General features: G+C 47.5%; 1 protein-coding gene across 1 annotated transcript in view; it reads left to right on the forward strand.

The window, feature by feature from the left end:
• Nucleotides 1-1,348: 1,348 nt before the first annotated feature.
• The window catches only part of GATA4 (GATA binding protein 4), a 79,237-nt gene continuing 59,319 nt past the window's right edge, over nt 1,349-21,266 (forward strand). The window contains exon 1 of the mRNA XM_047761566.1: nt 1,349-1,483. The gene's annotated coding sequence lies outside the window, so the exon portion shown is untranslated. The remainder of the gene's footprint in view (nt 1,484-21,266) is intronic.

Genomic DNA, 21,266 nt, shown 5'->3' on the forward strand with positions numbered 1-21,266 from the left:
CTTCTCCACTATATATTTGCTCTTTGATTTCTGGCAATTCATTTACCTTTTCTGTTTCAGATTCCTGGTCTACATTTGGAAGTAAGTAATAACTTGTACTTTCTGTCCTATCGTGGCAGAAGTTGTTGTAAGAATTCTGGAGAATGGGAAGAGGGAAATATGTTAAAATGTAAAGGCATTGTATTTAAGGAAGAGGATCCCACAGCAGTCCTGTCAAGAAAGATCCAGCTTGCCTGGTTCCTCAAATCACACCACAGCTGCTGCTCCCTGTTTCTTTCTATGTACCTGGCACAGTCCTGAAATCCTAGATCTCTTAGGGGACAGGGAAGTGTGGTGACCAGAAGAGCTGTACATCCATGTAATGTGGAGGAATGAGCTCCCCATCACTAGGAGTATTCAAATAGAGTGTGGATAACCATCCCACAGGGAATTCCTTCAATTCTGAGGTCTCTTCCAATTCTAAGAATCCATTGATTTCTTTATCACTGGATTAGGAATCAATTGATCTGGAATCCAATATGAGCTCCATCCCCTTCCTTGCTGTGTGATTGACCACGGTCATGTTCCTAAACTCTCTGAGCTCAATTGTCTTTTTTTTGGTTTTTAGGGCTGCACCTGCAGCATATGGAAGTTCCCAGGCTAGGGCTAGGGGTGGAATTGGAGCTGCTGCTGTCGGCCTACACTATAGCCACAGCAACTTGGGATCCGAGCTGCGTCTGCGACCTACACCACAGCTCACAACAATGCCAGATCCTTTAACCCACTGAGCGAGGCCAGGCATTGAACCCGCATCCTCATGGATACTAGTTGGATTTGTTTCCACTGTGCCAGGATGGGAACTCCAATTATAACTTGTTATGTAATCTGCCTACTTGATCTTATCATGAGGAGCCAAAGAAATGCTACATGAGCAAATGCTTTGAAAATCTCTTATTTTTTTACTGCCATGCTAGGAAGAATTGCACTGTTGTTATTATTATTCCAACCCTCAAAGGACGATTATAGGACCCAAGCACAAACCACAAACCCGCCCTACCCACTCAGAAGGGCAGAACTAGAGTCTGAGAGGGACTCTGTGAAGTCAGCATTTCTCCCCACAAACAGGGATTCCTTAAGTCTCTTTCCTGTTGATCTCCAGTCCTTTCAGAAGCATCCCTACAACCTTGTGAACACTGACTTTTTTGTATGTCCAACCAGGGCTTCATTCCCTAGCTGAATCTCCTTCCGCTGGTACACATACCAAAGGGAAAAAAAAAAAAGAAAGAAAGAAAGAAAGAAAAGGCTTGCTGAATTAATGAACCACTTCTCTTATCTATTTTTCCTGTTATCTAATTCCAAGGGGAAAGCTCCGAGGGAGCTGGGAGTTGGCTCACAACGCCTCCCTCCCACCCGCTGAGAACAGCCTGGAGTCCCCGGGACTGAGGGACTGAGTTGGTCCCTGAGAGTCTGCCTCCCTCCAGGGCAAGAGGAGTTCCCAGCTCCGGTGAGTGCCCTCCTGGCCCCCCTGGTGACCCCTCCCTTGGGGCAGAGAGGGAGGTACACCAGGGAGCAGCCGGGGCTGGAGGAGAGAAGGGGCTGGGGAGCGTGCTGAATACCAGCCTGTGGGGAGAAGGGAGGTGGGGGAAGGAGGGCCAGGAGGGCTGGGAGGGAACCAGCCAGAGTGGACTGAGAGAATTCGGAGGGGCTTGGGGACTTTGGGGACGGGATGAGATTCTGTGCAGGCCAGCCGCAGGGCCAAGGCTTCCTTCCCCACTTTCACTCTCTGGTTGGTTTTCTCTGTTTCCCTTTCTTACAATGGGGGAGCATTTTAGTGTCTCCATTTCTCAATTCACCTTCCCACTCGGACAATCGGAAATTGATGGAGATGGGCAGTCTCTCAAGGAAAAAACAAATACATATGTATGCACCAGGAAGCCAATGATTTGACCAGGTGCCCCTGGGTCCTCTGGCCTCCAACACACCCAATCAATCTCATGGCTTTCACCGGGTTCCCCCTACAGACGCTCTGTCCTGAGAACCAGGTTGGAAAACCTAGGAGAACCCTTTCTGACCCAGGTCAGACCTACCTGGTTTGCTTTCAGGGCAGAACATCTCACCGACATTTTTTGTTGTTGTTTGGCTTTATTGGAGAGTTAGTGGAATAGGCCTCATGGGCCTTCAGGATCTGATCATTTTCAGGGCCTGTTCACAGGCCAAGGGTCCGCCAGCCTTGTTGTAGGGTTTCATTTGTCATTAATTCTGGAGCCAGATGTGTGATGGGCAGGAGGGTAGAGGTGGGCCTTGCAGGTGGACCTCAGTGATTGTATTCCCCACCACCACCCACTTCCTGCTTTCAAGAGCTTGGTTGCATATGCTTTTGCAAACAATTCCAAATTGCCTCTGCTTCCTATAAACCCAGAGTCTGGGCAAATGAGCTTTGAATCTTATTTGTAGTGGGGGGAAAGAGCTGAGTCCAAAAGAGAAGGGGATACCAGGGTAAAGACAGAGGGCAGCTTTGAGAGAACATTTGAGGCTTTGCTGAAAGACTGAGGCTTTGGGAAAGTTTGAAGGGTTTGAAACCATGCGGATTGTCTGAGTGTCCTGGGCTTGCCCAAAGATTGAAGGCAGACAATGGTATATTTTAAGTCTGCAGCCTTCAGAGGACCAAGCAAGCACACATGTGGAATTGGGTACGGTTTACTGCAAAGTCTCTCGGTGTCTGTACGTGTACTACCAACATTAGCTCTGCGAACCTGAGAATGGCAACTAGTTCCTTCCTCTGGTTCCCACTTGCCAGCTTCCAATGTGTGACTCAAAATTTACCCCCATCCACTTTATCTTTCCCCTGCTCAACTCTGGTTCCCTTACCTCTCCCCAATCCCCCCAGCACTAATATCCTCATTCCTCTCCATGTTCTCCAAAATTAAGAGAATTTGAGAGGTTTTTATCTGGGCAAAAATAAGGAAAGTGCCCCCTCTGAAATGAGGGCAAAACTTACTGTGAAATGCTACCAGAATCCCATGATTTATTTGTAAAATTGGTGTAGCTTTTTTATTAGTAGTAGCAGAGGTTTTGTTTGTTTGTTTGATTCTGTTAGTCTTACTTGAATCAATCAGCCTAGAGTAAAAGGATATGTAAAAATCCCACTTGAGGAACTTTAAAAAAAAATTCACTAGAGTTCATTTCTAGCAAAGTAGACATTTCCCCTTTCTTCTGAAGAATGTGTGTCTGAAAGTGATTTTGCGTTTGTGAATTCAATGAGCAAGGAGAGGGGAAATCTTAGACAGTTCTGTGTGGTTCATAGGGAGGAGGAAATGTTACTAAGTTGCTCTTTATCCCTGTTGTATTTCTCAAGCCCAATAAAATATCCATTTCAAATGACTTTCTAATGGCTTGTTATATTTGCCAAGTGATTTATGGGACAGAAAATTATAGTTGGGCTTGTGTACTTGCAGAGATGTTCTAGAGCTGGGGCAGTAGAGAGGACGGGGTTTAGGCCTGGGGCAGCAGGGAGACTGAGGAAATCCAAACCATCCATCTCCAACTGTCTAAACACAGCACCAAGTGGAGATTCGAGATAATTATCCGAATAATTGGGGGGTGGGGAGACACTTTCGCCGGAACTCTCTAGATGAAGGGGCAACCCAGGAAAATGTCCGTGGCCCCGAAGGCCCTGCACCTCTCTACGATCATGCGCATTCGGGTGAATTTCCTCTCGGTTCTCCAACAGAGTTGGGGATGGGAAAGGAAGGAGAGGTTTGGAGAAACATTTAAAAGGGACTCCCGCCGCGCCACTGCGAGAGGGGGCCCTGCGCCACGGGACGCCCCCGCTGGGTCTGATAAAGCCCCGAAACCGATCTAAGGTCAATAAACCAGGCGGCGTCAGGCTCCGGCGGAGGGTCGGGAAGGAAGGGGGCGGGAGGGGAAGAGAGCAATCCTGAGGCTGCCGGCGGAATGAAAAGTTGAGGACCGAGGAGGGCCCAGTCCGGACACCCGCGTCCGAGCCTGGGCCATGGTGCAGGGCGCGCAGCCTGCTGGAGGGAGGAGAGCGGGCGCAATGGGTGGGGTCCCTGCGGCAGTGAAGGCGACCTTGAAAGTGTCTCCCGGGTCCTGGGCGAACAGCGGTAACTCCGCCAAGAGTATGTAGAAGGGAACTTTTTTTTTTTTTTTTTTTGTAATTAAGGAACGTAGGAGGGAAGAGATAGAGACCCTCAAATAATGAGAACGCTCAATAAAACTTCTAGTATCCCTCGAAGAGGCAGAGAATTGTCCCAAAATAAGAAAAACTAGAGAAAGGATCATTAATCATTACTAATCAGCTTTAATCCCTTTTGAATGGCGCTCAAAAGTTTACAAATTCCACTCCTCGCATGGAAAGAGAGACTGGAAAAAGTTACTCTGCCCAAAGTAACAGCACGTAGCCGGGGGTCGGGGGTGGGGTAAAAGGGTTCGAAATGGGGGCCAAAAGACTGACTCCCCATCAGAGAAGATCTTGCCAAGAGAGAGCCCGGATGCGAAGCACGGACGGAGCCCTACAGAAAAGTGGTGGCCGGAAGCCTGAAGAGCGCTTTGGGGCAGTTTAACATCCGGGATCGGTCCCTCGCGCTGAGCTGTCTAGTCCAAACCCGAGTCTGTGTGGGCAACGGTGTGGCGGTGCTGGAGGGGGCTCTTCAGCCCGTGGAGGCTCCAGGATCCCCGCTGACACGCGCGATACCGCGCTCTAGAAACCGCAGATATTTACAAATAAACACCAGCCCCCTTGAGCTCGGCGCACGAGGCCGCTAAGCTCCCTCTTACTCCTCTTCCCCGCGGGGCCGACGCTGGATAGGTTTGAACGCACTTCAACTATTCTGGCGCCACGTAGACCAGGCCACCTCGGACGGGTGTCGCGCCCGCGGTCTCCAGGGTCGAGCCTCAGGCCCCGGGATCCCGGCACAAACGAACGTCCTGGACGCAGGGACTGGTGGGCAAGAAAGCCCAGGCCGCAAGCAGTGGAGTCCGGGCACCCTCAGTCGTGTGACCTCGGACCTGGGCCTGGCGCTGATCAGAACGCCACCCGTGTTGCCCTCTTAGCAGGAGACCCCTTTGGGGAGCTCAGAGCCCGCAAGATGCTGGATTCACTGATGGCGGAGAAGGGAGGGGAGCGGCAAGGAAAAGGTGGGCTGGCTTTGCCTGCTGCCTGCGCGCTCCTGTCCAAGGGCAGAGCACCAAGGTCCCCTGACCCCGCTTGCCCTGACGCCGCTACCCTCACAGTCCAAGTGTCGAGGAGCAAAACGAAGCCCGGTCTCTCTGGTCTCTTTCCAGTCGCGACTGCCCCAGAGAAGTCTCTAAACTAACCAACCAAGAACCACAGTAGGAGATTCATCGAAACGGTTATTCTTGACACACACAGACACACACCCCCAGTTTAGGCTGTTTTGCATCTCAGCACCCCCTTGTGGTGCCACCCCTTTCCCCACCCCACCCCTAGTCGAGGGTCGCAGCGCACCTCTGCAGACTCCAGCGAATAAAGGCACTGGATTGGCCGTTTCTAGGGCCGGGTTTGGGGGGTTATGGGGGGGGAGGCATGAATGGCACCCCGCGCTCTCAAGCTTAGTCGCCATGGACACCGGGTTCACGGAGTCTCCCTCAGCCCCGCTCAAAGAGCTCCAGTATTTTAGGCATGTTCCCCGTCCGCTCCAGTGCTGGACTAGAGATTTTGCGCCGCTTCTGGATTTGGGACTTACGGAGGATCAACAGATTCCCAGGCCTGGGCACACTGAGTTTCTGGGGCAGGGCTCAGTCTTTTAATCATTTCTCCGCCTGCGCCCCAAACTCGACAGTTCACAGCAAGCCTCTTCTAAGTCTGGGAAAACCTCCTGGCAGATCCTTCCAATGCCACACGTCGCTAGTCGCTAACCCCGGGGGCAGTAGCTGCAGTCCCCGCACAGATGCCCGCACCGGGGGGCCGGTGTCCAGGCGCCAGGGCGGCGTTGGCAGGGGTCGGCTCAGGACGGGGGCGGGGAGGTTGGAGTAGCTGCTTTTTCTTTAGAAGTTAAAAGATGTCGTTTCTCCCTCATCCATTCCGACACATCATTCTTAGGGATTGTCTTTATTCGTTTAACATTGTCTTCTTAATGTGCACATGCTCAGCCTTTAAATTTTCCTCTGCGTCTGCTTTAATCTTGTCTCATCCCAACCCAAGACCCTCACGCCACATAATAAATTCGTTTTTATTAATTCGGGAGTCCTGTTCGCACACAGATGTTACCCGATGATGTCTTGTTGGGTGAATCAATTAGAAGCCCTCCTGTTGGCGAGCTATTTTAATTTGGGAATTTAAACTGCATTGTAGCTGTTTTGCACGTCCTTAAGGAATTTCTTAAATTTCCACCTCTCCATACATAGTACCCTGCAAAATTTCTTTCCAGCTTCTAGGCGGATGTCTAACATTAATTCACTCAAAATGATGATGTTGTGTTGGTTTTTTTCAATGTTGTGGAAATATTTAATACTGAGCCAGATGATTGGTCCTGCCACGCCATTTATTATGGCTTTCCACCAACTAAAGATTTAGCAGGAAACTGATATGGTATAAATAGATAACTTTCAGTTGTTCATCAGCTACAATTTTATTTGCTTTCTGTTATATCAGAGTAGTTCTAGCGTAATAATGATAGAACAATTGGTCTCTCCGTGGAGATAAGTCATTCTTTTGAGCATTTATTATTTGTTTTCTGTGGAATTTGTTGTAAGAGCATATATGAACATTTTATTTTCTATAATAGTGCTGATTGTAGACCATTTTTGCTTTCAGAAAATGGCTGGAGACCAAAAAAAGTAGCTCATAAGGGAAAACATGTTAAATTTTCTTTCTTTTTTAAATGTTATCAGAGTATAGCTGACTTACAATGTTGTGTTAGCTTCAGGTGTACAGCAATGTGAATCAGTTATACATATATCCATTCCTCAGATTCTTTTCCCATATAGAGCACTATAAAGTAATGAGTAGATTTCCTTGTGCAAGGTTTATTTCTTTAAGACAGTTTTTAAAAGGAAACAAGATAATTAACAGTAAAAACTTGACCATGGGGAACTCAGAACAGAGGTCAGAATATTAGCTACCCTTTTTCTACAACGATTCAAGAGCAATATATATTAGAAAAGGTACTACCCTACTGGCCGCGTGTAATAATCCCTGTCAGTGCAAAAACACCTCTCTGATATTAATTCATGTTCAATGTGTGTCTCGCTTTTGGAAAGTTGACAGGCAGACTCTACCAGTCCTAGAAACTACTCTCTAGAATTCAGCAGATTGTGGCTACCGACCACATCGGATACATGCTTCCTCAAATGCCACGGGAGTAGGGGCTGGATATAGGGTTCAGGGCGAGTCCTATGAAAAGGTGCTAGGAGGAAACAGACTTGGGGCCCCAGGATTTGTCAGCCGTCCCGTGCCCTGTATTTTCCCTAGGCTTCGCGCGGGGCTGCCTTAGAAAGCACTCGGCGCGGTGGCCGCTCGGGTTTGCTCCAGCCGCGATAACGAAGGGGCTCGCTATCTAATCTGGACAGCAGCATGAACAATCCATTAGACCTCGGCATTTATCCGGGGCGGGGGAGGAGGGAGGGATGGGGGCCGGCGTGCCCCACCCGGACCAGGGAGGCGCTGAGCTGGCCCATTGGCGACGGGTGGGGGTGGGGGGAATTAATGAAAGAGTTTTATGTGGACTCAGACTCACCCGATGCCTTGGTTAGCTTGCAGATGCAGGTAAATTCTAACTCTACCCATCGTCGGTGTGAGGATGAATTAGGATCACTTTGGGTTTGGAGTGTCACTTTTTTTTTAAAAAGTTCAATATATACTTTGCACTGTTTCCTTCAAGCTGCACACTCATCAAAGGGCATGTAAGAGGCGCTGTAAGATTCCAATTTTCACTGGTATTATTGGAACCTGGGAGACTTAAATCCATCCACCCATTCTTTCTTTCATTCATTCGGCAAACATTTACAAAGCTTTTCTCCACCAGGCATTGTGCCTTGTACTGACAGGTTAAATTATTTGCCCAAGATGAGGACTATGCTGCCGAGGGGGGTGGGACCCTAAATCAACTATTCCAGCCCCGTGACTGTTCACGTCTTTCCCACAAGACATACAAATCAGAGATGTTGGGAGTTGGAAGGGCCTCAGAGGTTATCTGGTCCAACCTTCCATTCAATGCAGGAATCCCCTCCTCAGAAAAGCCTGCAAAGAGGCTCGCGTGGGTTTGAACGTGGCTCAGTCTATTGGAAAGTCTTTCCCCAGGAGAAGTCAGTCTCCACCTCCCCACACCTAAGCTCAGGAGGCTAAGCCCCTCCTGCTGCTCTGACCGCCAAGTGTCCCACCATCTGGGCTGGGCTACCTCTTCAGATTTCCCCTGAGAATGGATTTTCCAGGTGCAGGATACTAACCCCCAAGAAATGTTAAGGCGCTATATGGGCCTTGGTCAAGCTGGCCTGCCTTGCTTGCCCGGAGAAGTCCGAGGTTTGGCAGTAGCCAAACAATCTCCGGAGCCTGAATTCCTATCCCAACACAACCACCTACAAGCTGAGTGACCTGGAGGAATTTATTCCACTTCTATTTCTGGCATATTCTAGAAATAAGATGTATGAATGTGCTTTTTAATCAGGAGGATGCCACCTCCTTCCAAAATAAAATTCCCCTTCATTAAAAATCTGAGATTATTCTCATTAGCTGTTTAAAAACTTAAAAGCTACAAAAAGGCAACTTCTGGCTAATAAGCCCATCACAAAGAACATTCTGGAAAATTTAGATATGATGAGATACTAGGCACACATGGTCTCTAGGCGAGTGAAAATGTTTAGACCATAGTGTTAGAATAAACTGATTTGAATCCCATCTCCACTACTTACTGACTATGTTATCTTGGGCAAATTACTTAACATTTCTGTGCTTCAGTCTTATATTTTGAAATTTTTACAAACCTTAGAGGGCAGATAGGACCTCTTCCAGTCTCTAAAATAATCTCTATGGTGTAACTCATCAGCTGGCCGTCCCTTTTTGGCTTTTTTTTTTTTTTTTTTTTTCCTATCTTCTAGGGCCAAACCCTCAGCATATGGAGGTTCCCAGGTTACGGGTCAAATCAGACCTACAGCTGCTGGCCTAAACCACAGCCACAGCAGAGCCTTAACCCACTGAGCGAGGCCAAGGATTGAACTTGCAACCTCATGGTTCCTAGTCGATTTCGTTTCCACTGCACCACTATGGGAACTCCTGTTTGTTTCTTTACTTGGTTCTTTACCTTGTGATGTCAAAAAGATTCAGAAATTATATTTGTTAATTAATGAGAGATGGAAATTTACCCTCACATTTGATAAATATATTTAAAATTATCTTACCCCAAATTGAGTGTTGTTGGTGGTAGTGGGAATTATGGATACAATCTTTCTAGAAGGCAGTTTATCAATATGTATCCAAAACACAACACATGTTTGCATTTTTTGTCCCTTTTTTTTCCTGGTAATAGCACTTTATTCCAAGGAGATATTCATAGGTTTATCTTGCTTTACCTAACAAAGTTTATGTGGATTTGACAAGGATACTTCAAACATTTGTTTATTTTAGTGAAAAACAGAAAAATTATGTAAACTCTGAACAATAAGTTAATTTATATAAACTAGCAAAATCCATAATGTAGCCATCAAACTCTCCTTAAAAATTTGATGACATGGGAATGTCTCATAATTTAAAAAAATAAAATGTAGATTGTGAAACATTCTATACAGTGTGAAACTGGTGAGAAATTGGGGAGAGAGAGAGAAAAAACACTGATGTTCTCCATGGTTCTTTCTGGGTGGTGTGGTTAAGGATAGATTGTGTTTTTCTATACTTATCTGTATTTTCTAAATGAACTACAATGATCTCCTATTTCTTTGAAATTAGACAAAGAAATATTTTGAGAGTCACAGGGATTGATCAGATTCTCTCTCCCTGAGAGTTTGTGACTCTGGTGCCTATGACAAATACTCATTTTAGAGAATCCAGCTTTAAAGTCCCCAAAACTCCATAGACTCAAACACCAAGAACAGTCCTGGACTCCAGAGACATTGACACTTGTTGGGAGTGATTTTTTCCATGAAGAGGTTCCCCCTCCCCCTTTAGAAAATGTTTTCACAGCCATCCAGATTGTCTCAGAATTTCACTTGTAACCTTGAATGTTTCTGAAATTGAAAACAATAGTCTAAGTTCTTGTAACTTTTTCCTCTTCTCCAAACTCCCTTTGCTGGCAGAAGGATGTGGTGGAATGTAAGGCCCAGGTGCTGGTCCAGCTGCAAATAAAAGCTGATTATCCAGACCCAGGAGAAGAGGAGGGGAACTTGGGCAGGGGAGGGACAGACAGGCCTTTCCTAGTGGCCAAAAAGCTGGAGCGGGTATTTAGAAAGGAAAACTTTTACGACAGCAAGAAAGGTAACCACTAAGAATGCAACTGAAGACCAAGTGAACAACAAGGCAAGTATTAATGGGTGTCAAGTGCCATTTTCGAAACTGAAATAGTTTGTTATTATTTGTAGAGAAACAAGTAGTGGTTTGTAAAGATGAAAGCTGCCTTCCTCTCACTTTCTATGCAGAGTGTGAGATGGGGTTGGGAGGACGGTGGGGATATGAAGACGTACAAACGAAATCCCACTGTCACCTTAGGAGAACTTTCAAATGATCTCCTACTGAGATTTTTAATTTAATGGAACACATTCAGTCAACAAAAGAGAATAGTAGCATGGAGCCGAAGTCCAGTTTCATTAATATTAATTATCAAATAAATATTGAGCAAATAAAAAATTGTCACCTGAATATAGTAGTGGATATAGACTTAAAATAGCACTCATATCTTCTCTCTCTAAGCAATAGATAGATAGACAGACAGATGATAGTTGTTGTTGTTTGTTTGTTTTTTAACTTTGAGGTCAAACTTTGGTTGGTTGGTGGTAAAGGAACATGAATAGAATTCTGGCAGAACTTCAGAGTTTCAGTTTTTTTGAAGACAGGCATCAGTTTCTCTCTGCCCTTCTCCATCTCTTGGGCAAACAGGGCACAGTCAGTCACCATATTTATCTTCAGACCACATTTGCCACCCCCTGCACAGTACCAGTGTGGTTGTAGGTAAAGTCTTCAAGAATGATCTCACAGGGGCACGTTCAGACATCTTTGCTGACTGATTCTCTACAACAAAAGTCCTCAGCAACAACAAATGTATCTGCAATGGTCTCTGAAGGGGAAAAAAATCCCAAAGTCATTGGTCTACCATATGGCCTGGATGCATCCCAAAGCAAGGGGTATAAGAAGGGTGCATATTTTCAAAGCCTTCACAGAAGGCTTTATTTTCTACCAGCTAGGAGTTCTGAGGTCTGTGGCCAGTAGATGTTGGCTGATTTTCTTATCACCATGCCATTTCCCATTCTCGGAAATGTCTCACCAGGCATGAGGTTTTCTTGAACACACATTGACCCCCGTGGAGAAGTATCCTAAGTGTTCAAACTTTGAATGATTTTAAGATAATTCACATGTGTAATCAAAATAGAATGAGAGAGTCAAACAATGGCCTTCCCATGGCCCTGCTACAAACTGATTAACCAAACAGCACCTCAATTGATCAGCTCGTCTATAAATTGGGGACAAGGAATAACATTTATCAGAGTGCTTTCACATATGTATCATATTTGATCTTCACAGTTGATTGCTCTGTGGCATAATCAGTGTGGATATCATTAGCATGTTATGCCCATTTTATAGATGAGGAAACTGAGACTCCAAGATGTTGCATTGCCAAAGGTCACACCACTGATAAGTAACAGAATAAAACTCAAAATGCTCTGCTTTAGTGAGTAAGTGTTACCTCCCCATCCTCCAGGATTATGCCAAAGATTCCTGAGATGGTCTGTGTGAACTGATTTGTAATTGATCTAACATGTATAATTGGGCTCCTTTAATTTACTCATCTGAAACTCTTTAATCAAAGAATGACAGAGCTGCAAGGCTCTTAAAGCAGTTATAGCCCCCCCCCCCCCCGGCCTTTCGTTTTACAGGTGAGGCCCAGGGAGGTTAAGTGATTTGCCAAAGGTCACCCCACAAGTTAGTGCGAAATGACCAATGTCATTTTTAAAAATTAGTTAAAACAATTGCCTACCAAGCCCATTTTTTATGGCTTATTTTAAGCAGGTTAATAAGTATACCAGGCACAGCTTTAAACCCAACTGAGTAAATGCTGACACTAGTTTATAGATTCAACAGATAAGTAGCAATAAGGAATTATTCATCTCTCATTTATCATCCAGCCTCTCCAAGGTGCAAGTTATAAAGTGAAGCAAATAGTAGTTTGAGCCCCCACACATGTGAGATCAAAACAGTGAAAATAAAGTGGTTGACAAAGCCATACATTTACAATGTGGCCACGCTCCAGGGTGCCTGAAATGTGAAAAAGAGAAAGAAATTTGTGCATTTCACAAATAGGCAATTTTCTTATATAGAACTCCATATCTGGGCTCCAGATTTATTCAATTATTAACTCCTTCTTTTGAATGTGTATTGAGGTACCTACTGTGTGTGCTATGGGGGAGAGGGAGAATTATTCAATACTTTTGCAGCCGTCAATAAGCCATTTAAACTTAAGGAAGTGACAAAATAAAGCACTACACACATACACTCAAACACACACACTTGAACCTCACAGATCATCAGGTGTAAAGGGGGTGTGTGTGTGGGAATAGGAGGGATAGGAGACTGCCTGACTGCTGGAGTAGCCACAACAAGGAGCTCACAGAGGAGCTGTCCTTGCCACAACCTTGTCCCCAACATTTCTTTATCATGAGAATGGGGCTGGGAACTGTCACAGGCAGAAATAAAAAGAGAGAGAGAGAAAGAATGAATTGATGGCCCCAATTAAGAACTGAATCTAAAACTCTCCTTTCCTAACCACTCAGCTACAAGTTAAATACAAACAAACTGGTGGAGAGATGGGAGGGAGCTGATTGGGCAAGAACAACAGTCATAGTATTTGTAACATATGCTGAAAATGAGTGAAATTAAAAATTGTCTTGCTTATCAGGGAGGTGAGTGCTAATGCATTCTCATGAAGGACTGGTCTATTTTATTATTTTTTAAAAAAAATCAATCCCTGTTCCCCAATGGTGAGCGTGAGGCCCAAAGTTCAAGGTCAATAACAGGGCAGCCACAAATCCATAGTGGCTTTGCTCTCAGCTGCCCAGACAAAAGATGCTGTGAGGCTCCTCTTGGAACCCCACATTCATCAAATAGAAGCATTTGCTACAATATTTACTCAAAACCCTTTACTTGGTAGATGGGGAAACAAAGCATAGAGAGTCCAAGAGACAAAGGGTAGCCATTTAAATATGTGTGAAATTATAAGTGATTTGTGTTCTACAAAAAACTACACAGGCCATGGGGCATAAACTGGGGCATAAGATCACCCCATGAAACAATGAGCATCAGAACCAGGACCAAGTCCAGAACCCTGTCCATTACACCCCTCCTCTCTACCATGTTGCCACCTTACTGCTTCATTTTGAAGGCTGGGCTATCTATGCATCCACAGGATAGTTGACAGCTATTGTCCAGAAATGTATTAGTACCTTGGTTTGGTTGGTTTATCCTCCATCTAGGGGGGGAGGGGGTCACAGAATGACTGTAGTTTTGAATGTCCATGACCCCTTGAGACCCTTTATTGCAGCTTCATGCTCCTGGCCACCCCCACCCAGGGCTCAGCTAGGGTCACTGTTTCCACCTTCCTACAAAGGGCGGGTGCACAGAGCTCACCACGGCCTCCTGTCTCTGGCTACCCCAGAGCTGAGTGTGCCTTATCGTTAATCCTCTCACCCTGGTGATTGCATCAGGGTGAGGAAAGCTTGGCCTTGGGATTCAGATTTATAGAGGGGTGATATCAGTTCCTACAGCAGCATATTGAAACGGGAGAACACGGTAGGACCAGGTCTCAAGGCACCTACTACTGGCTCTGCTGTTAAATAGATGTGTCACTCCGGATAAGGCCATAGCCCTTTCTGGGTCCTAATCCCCACATCTTTTAAATGAGCAGATTGGACTAGAATACCCAAGGCCCCTTGCAATTCCAGCTCTCCATATCAGTGTTCGTGTCAAAGAGAGGCCAAAGGTCCCTGGGGCCATGGTCACCCCCCCAACCAACAGGTGCTGGGGAGGCATCACGTGGCATCTTCCGTTAAGTGAGCTCTCTATGTCTGCACAGCGGAGGGGACCATGACACATGGATGTTTTGGCCACATCTCTGATACTGCATCTTCAGTCATAAGGGATAGAGATTTACACTGTGCAAGGGCAAGCTGGATCCAATTTTAAGAACTCAATCCAACAAACTTTTAAAAAACATTTACTACACGTTAGAAACTAGGGAAAATTCAAAGCTGTCCAACAGGATTCTCCCCTTGAGAGGAGTGAAACTTGGAAGAGAGGGTTATGTAGACAGGCAGACATGGGAAGTGATTAAAGTGAAATACAATGTGTTAAAGTCTGTGGAAGAGAGGAGGAAAAAGGATTGATTCTGGGAATTAAAGTTTAAAAAGTTTTATTTAAAAGAGAATATGTAAGAAGAAAGCCTTTGCTTTTCCTTGTTTATATCTCTCACAGTACCAATGCTTTGCTCATTTGGGTTCTGGAATCAAATTGTAAATTTTGGCTCTACTACCTATTAAGCTGGGCAAGTTACTGAATAGCTCTGTCCCTCGGTTTCTTGGTCTGTAAAATGGGAGATGGAGTGATTGTGTAGATAAATGAGATGATCAATCCATGCAATGTACTTGGCACTGTGCCTGGCATATAGTAAGTGCCCAGTGGTAACTGTTACTGTTTGCCTAGTAAATGGACTGAAGTTTTATCTGTGTTCTGAGCCTTTTACTATACACATGCAGACAGGCTTCATGTTTTAGGTTCCTTACTGCACCACACTCATTATCTGTGACTAAGACTGAGTTCAGACTTAGAGGTCTGGTGTCCCCACCCTTCAGCTGGGTGGGACCAGCAGTGAGCCCCTTGTTATAAAACATTTTGAGGCACAGAATTGCAAGGGCTTGGTGATATCCACTGGGGGAGCTTTAAAGTCACAAGATGTTGGTGTAGGAAAGGGCCCAGTTTTTCCTTTTGCAAACAGGAAACCAAAGCATAGAAAAGCTAAGCAATTTGCCTGTGGTCACGCCACTCACGGGGTGGCAGAGTCACAATTAGAACCCAAGACTTCTGACTCCCAGATCAATGAGCTTCCACCAGTCAGTTGCTGCCTAGATTCGGACACCCCTGGCCTGTATATTCTGCCCCAAGTCTTTCAGGCCACACCTATCTGGATCCCTCCCTCCGCGTTCTGTACTGTGCCCCCAGAGGAAAGACTACCTGTTTTCCAGCTCTTAGGTCACCTCTAGTGTAGAATGAGGCCCTTTACCCGTCTGAGCTAGCCCTTGACTCAGACTGGGGGCGGGGGAAGAGGAGGAGAAAGGAAAAAAATTTGAGCCCCTTTAGGCACTCTGTGTTAAGTGGTCTCCAGAGCTGACTTACTCCTTTAATTCTTATTAACTGAAAGTGCTTTGCAGGTTCTACCTTCGTGATTGTCACTTGGGTGTCACCAACAGAGAAGGTGGTCCTGGGGGCTTTCGATAGAAAGACAGAGGAGCTAAGCAACCTGCCTTCGTCCTGCAGTCTGCCAGGCACCGGGATAACGCCCTGCAGCCGCCCTTCTCCTCCGCAAGGGCGGTGGGAAGAAAAACGGGGCCCAGACAAAATGGAGGGAGGCGGAACTGGGAGAAAGTAAGCGGAAGGCTGAGAATGAACTAAGCTGGACCATATCTTTTCGAGCAGAGCAAGTAAAGCGTTTTTGGTAGTATAAAACCGATATTGGAACATAAGCAATGTACAAAGGGGGGGGGGGACTCGACCCTGGAACCTACCTTACCGACTTCACCTATAGGTATATTTGCCTACCTGTCTTTTCTATCGCTATGTAAAAAATCAAAAAAACTGAAAAAGAATGTTCGCCAGGGTCCTGATTTTGCTCCCCTCGGGCGAGCGAGGGTGATGCCCGTGAAACTGACGATCCCCCTCCCAAGCTGTGCTGCAGGAGGTACTTCTGGCGGTGGAGGAGTCCCGCCTCGAGCGGAGCGGCCGGTCGTCTCGGGAAGGCGCTCCTTTCCCCGAGCGCCGCGGCAGAGCAGGCGCGGAGACTCAGACGCCGGTGCGGACCGCAGCCGCAGGGTAAGAGCGGAGGTCGTAGCACAGACAGAGCGGACGCGGGGGTTCCGCCCGGGAAGCTGCGGCGGCCGCCGGGAGGGCGGGGGCGCGGACGAGCGGGGGCGGGAAGTCGAGCGGCCGCAGGGAGGAAGCGGGGCCGCGCACCGGGCGCCAGCCCGGGGAGCCGCTTCCGCGCCCGCCGCCCCCTCTGCGGAGCCGGGCCGGGGCGCGCCGGGGTTGGGGGGGCGGGGGCGGCCGGCCGGGGGCTGACCCCGAGCGCCGCCGAGTCTGCGCCCGCCCGCCGCCCAGCGCTCGCCGCCCGCCGCCTCGGGTTACGCGGAGGCCGTCGGCGCGCACCTCATCAATAAGGCCTGACAGGCCGCCGGCTCCGCGACCATCCATCACCCGCCCGCGCGGCCGCGGCGCAGGGCACCCCTGCGCGGGGGCGGGCGCGGGCCCGAGCCCGGGCCTGGGCCCGGGAGCTGGCGCCCCTGCGGGAGAGCGGGACGCTGGAGAGGGCGGGTGGTCACCGGGAAGCCAGGCCGAAAACAACCCGCGCGGCTCGGAGGCAGAGTTCTATCAGTCAACAAATATTTGACTTTATTCCGCCTCTTAATCCCAGTGTCTTTTAAGGATGTGTTCATTTGTTTTTACAGAGCTGTAAGGGAGCTTAGAAATGATATAGCACAACCCCCACATTTCACAGATGAGGAAACTGAGACCCAGTAGGGGCTGGGCAAGCCTGAGGACGCACAACCAGGTGGGGGTAGAAAGGAGAGCCCTTGTCTCCCGACCCCTCCCCCTCCATTCCCAGCCCCTGCGTCGACCACGTGCACTTGGCAGCACCCAGGAAACGTCTGTGTGTTTAGTCGTCAAATGTGTGGAATGGACCGAATTGTTCGTGTTGTAGGTTCTCTGTGTGTTCTGGCTCAAGCACGCGCTTGCTGAAGTCAGCAAAAAAGAAGATAGTAAGTGAGGCAAATGTATGGGGGGACACCTACACATAAAAATAATAGTTTCTTAAATTCATTTTCTTCCTCTCCTAGTCTTTCAAAGGAGTTACGATAGTTTCTCTTCTAACTTACCTGTTCCAACACTTTCTCCCATTGCCTCTTTGCAGGCTCTCTTCCTCACTGGTCTGAACCAGTTTGGAAGTCGAGGCTTGTGTTCATCTTTTTTGTTTTGTTTTGTTTTGTTTGTTTTTGTCTGTTTGCCTTTTCTACAGCCGCTCCCTCGGCATGTGGAGGTTCCCAGGCTAAGGGTCTAATCGGAGCTGTAGCCACTGGTCTTCGCCAGAGCCACAGCAAGGAAGGATCCGAGCCACGTCTGCGACCTACACCACAGCTCACGGCAACACCAGATCCTTAACCCACTGACCAAAGCCAGGGATCGAACCTGCAACCTCATGGTTTCTAGTCGGATTCGTTAACCACTGTGACACGATGGGAACTCCAGTGTTCATCCTTAAATCTCCAAAGTTTGCATGGTGCCTGGCATATATTAAGCATTCAATAAATGTTTGCTGTTTGGATTGCAATACTTATAAGGGAATTCAAGTAATTCCGATTCAGAGGACAGTGAGACTGAAAAAAATCTCAGATCCTGGTGTCCAGTCTCATTTACTAAGAGAGAGACTGGCTCTTGATTTACCCAAGGCCTCCCAGATTCCCTCCATTTCCCCAGAACATTGCCTGCCGCAAACTGTCTGGGTTGTGGATTCTTGCACTTTTCTTTTTCTTTCTTTTCCTTCCTTCCTCCTTCCTTCCTTTCTTTCTTTCTTTCTCTCTCTCTCTCTCTCTCTTTCTTTCTTTCTTTCTTTCTTTCACTTCTTTCCTCCCCTTCCCACCTTTTGGTTCCTCCACTGCTTAATTAACAAGCTCTCCAAGGATAGGGATGAGAGGAACAGGGAAATTGGTAACAAAGCCAATCCCTTTGCTTTAATTCTAACCAGAAATAAATTATTTGTGAGGTTTAATTCTGGTTTTGTTAATGGTGGTGTTTTGTGATTGCTGATATTGTTGGTCTTTTAACTCAAGTGAACAGAGTGAGATAAAGCCAGTGACCAATGGTTTTCTGTTAACTGTAACATTCATTTTTCCTCCGTGACCACAGTGGTTTGACTGGAGTTAGCTATAAAGATATTATCAACTCTTAGAAGGGGTTGAAATGAACACATACGCACACATATCCCACTTTTATTGAGCAGGAAAGGTAGCAGAGGCAGGCTATGGCCCAGGTAGTCAGTGGCTTTGGGCTCCCTTACGCTGTCCACTAGACCATGGCATCTTTTTTGTAAATACAGGTACAAAGTGTGGTTTTATCTGGCACAAGACACTTTTTTTTTTTCTGGTGACCATGCACCTACATGGTAGCCCATCCATGTGCCCATCCTGAACTGCAGCTGAATGCAGTGAAAATTGATGTAAGAATTGAAGACAAAACAATTTATCCTGCGGAGATGTTGTGAGGGCTGAATATGATCATGTACAGGAAAGGCTGTGTTTCACCAAACGGACCAAGAGAAATACAGTTCTCCTCATAAGGGCAACCTGTCTCCTTCAAGGCCAGGCCTTGCTCTTGCCCCATGGGACCAGATGGACAATACCAAGTCTCTCATGACTGACCACCAGGTTCTGGCCAGCTGGATCTCCAACCCCCGCCCCCATGCCAGCAGGGTACCTGGGAAAGCAGCAGTGTGGTTGAGAGTGACTTAATTTCTGAGCTTCTGCTACCTGGTTCCAGGACTCTCAGGAAGAGAGAACATAGCCACCCTCTCTAGGATGTCACCCCTCCCATGATAGGGAGGGCCAGCCTTGGACACTAGATCCTTCTGAAAGAGATGCAAGGCTTTCTTTTGTGTATAAATCACTCTTTCTGAAGTATTTTAGTTGGGAGTGAAATAGGACATGAAGCCTCACTAAAGACTGGAGATGGGTGTGTGCATGTGTGTGTGTGTGTATATATATATAGAGAGAGAGAGAGAGAGAGAGAAAATAGGTGCTAGGGAATCTTATCTTGCCCCAGCAATACTCTTATCTTCCTGCTTTTTCTAAAAAATCTGATTTACGAGGTACAATTTGCATACAATAATTCACCATTTTTAGTTTTTAGTGCACAGTTCTATGAATTTTGACAAACACACAGATGGTGTTACCACCACCACAATCAAGATATAAAATAGTTCCAACCCTCCCCCACATTTCTTCCTCCCCCTTTGTAATCACCTCCCCCCCCCCAGTCCCCTGCCCCTGGCAACCCCTGATTTGTGTCTGTATGGTTTTTGCCTTTGTGAAAATGTCATCTAAAGGGGTTCATTTAGTCTTTAGAGTCTGGCCTCTTTCATGCAGTCCTGGTACACTTGACGTTCATTCATGTTGGGTGTCCCTGTAGTTTGCTCTTTCTTGTTCTTGAGTAGAGTGCCCCTTGTATGAACATCCCTCCATCTATTTCCCAGTTGAGAATCATTTGTGTGGCTCCCAGTTTGGGGCAATTAAGCATAAAATTGTAAGTTTTGAAGATACCAGCAATCCTCTTTCATAGGTTAAAACACAACTTACGTTTTAGCTTTTCTGATCCTGAGGCAAACTGCAAACGCTTCATCTGCTGAAGCAGCCATGTTCAGAGCCTTTGGGGTGAAGTTGTCACAGTCCTTGACAAAAGTACTCTGTGGGGGTTGGGGGGGGAGGGAAGAGGGAGAGATAATGAGAATTCAGGGCTTTTGAAGTGGAGTAAAGACAAATTTCTCGCATAGTGATTGAGAAATTGATCACCCTTGACTGATAAGGCTGTCTGCTTCCTTCTGCTCTGAGCCCTCCACCCCAGCCCTACCCACCCTCAAGCAGAGCGTGGGCCCTAGGAATGAATGGAGCATCTTCAGAAAGCCCTGCGTTGGGTGCAGGGATTCTCCTCCTCACAGGTCACAGCCCCTGTGAGAGGTGGTGTGAGATGGGGGAGGGGAGGGCAATGCGGTGGGTAGAGGCTCCCTGGAAACCTGCCAGCTCTTCTCCATTTAGGTGCTGTCAATGAGCACCTCTGCTGAAGAGGGCCTGAGGCTGGAAGAAAGTCAACTTTAAAGACAGAGCACCCTTGTCTTTCAATCAAAGGCTGATATGGGACAATGTAGGGAAAGTGGAAATCAGCCAAGAGAAACGGAATGCCAGGGACCTTCCAGTCTTTTTCTTTTCTCAGGTCAAAATACAGCGAATACTCTTTTGGCAGAAATAGGTAGATATAGTATTTGGATGTTCCATGCCTCCCATGTCCTCCTATTGGAAGAATCCAATTATTTCTAAATAATCAATAAACACATCCAAAGGTGCAGTGTGTGTGTGTGTGTGTGTGTGAGAGAGAGAGAGAGAGAGAGAGAGAGAGAGCGTGCGAGCAGGGGCATAGACCACTTTATTTGGGCACCTGCTGCCTGTGAGGGGAGTGGCCGGGGATCGATCTTACTGTCCACAACAGGGGACTCCAGGGCCCTGCAGAGTGGGTCCTCCAGCCCCCAGCCCCTCGGCTCAGCCCCGCATGCCCTGGCTTTGGAAGATGCCCCTGGGCTGGCGGGCTCTTCTTAGCAGGGCTGGGTGGTTGAGGTCGGAGGGGGAGACAATGTTTTTGAGCTTGGGCTTCGCGCTTCCTTGATACTTTCCTGTCTCTCCCTCCGCCGCGCCAGGTCTCGGCGCCTGCCTGGGCGTCTTCTCCAACTACGGGTCACCTCGGCCTCCGTGGCCCCCGGGGGCGGCCGGTGCGGAAACCGGCCCAAGCCGGCGCTGGAAACACCGCATCTCCGGTGGCCCCACAAATGCCGACCGATATGCGCGTCGGAGTCTTGGACTGGCAACTCTCTAGTTGCTGGTGACCCTGCACCACCACTGCCCGCCCCAGATCTGGGTTGGGGGGGGGGTGTCTGGGATTGACCTCGCCCTGTCTGGTCCTGTGCTCCCCTCTTCTCCATCCCGCCCAGGCCTTTCGTCCCCAGTTCTCTCTCTTGCTTCCCTTCTCCCTGGGGGTCACGATCTCTGCTTCTGTTGCCTGGTCTCTTGACTCCGATCACTTTTTC

The sequence above is a fragment of the Phacochoerus africanus genome, chromosome 15 (genome assembly GCF_016906955.1).
Source record: "Phacochoerus africanus isolate WHEZ1 chromosome 15, ROS_Pafr_v1, whole genome shotgun sequence".
NCBI lineage: Eukaryota > Metazoa > Chordata > Mammalia > Artiodactyla > Suidae > Phacochoerus > Phacochoerus africanus.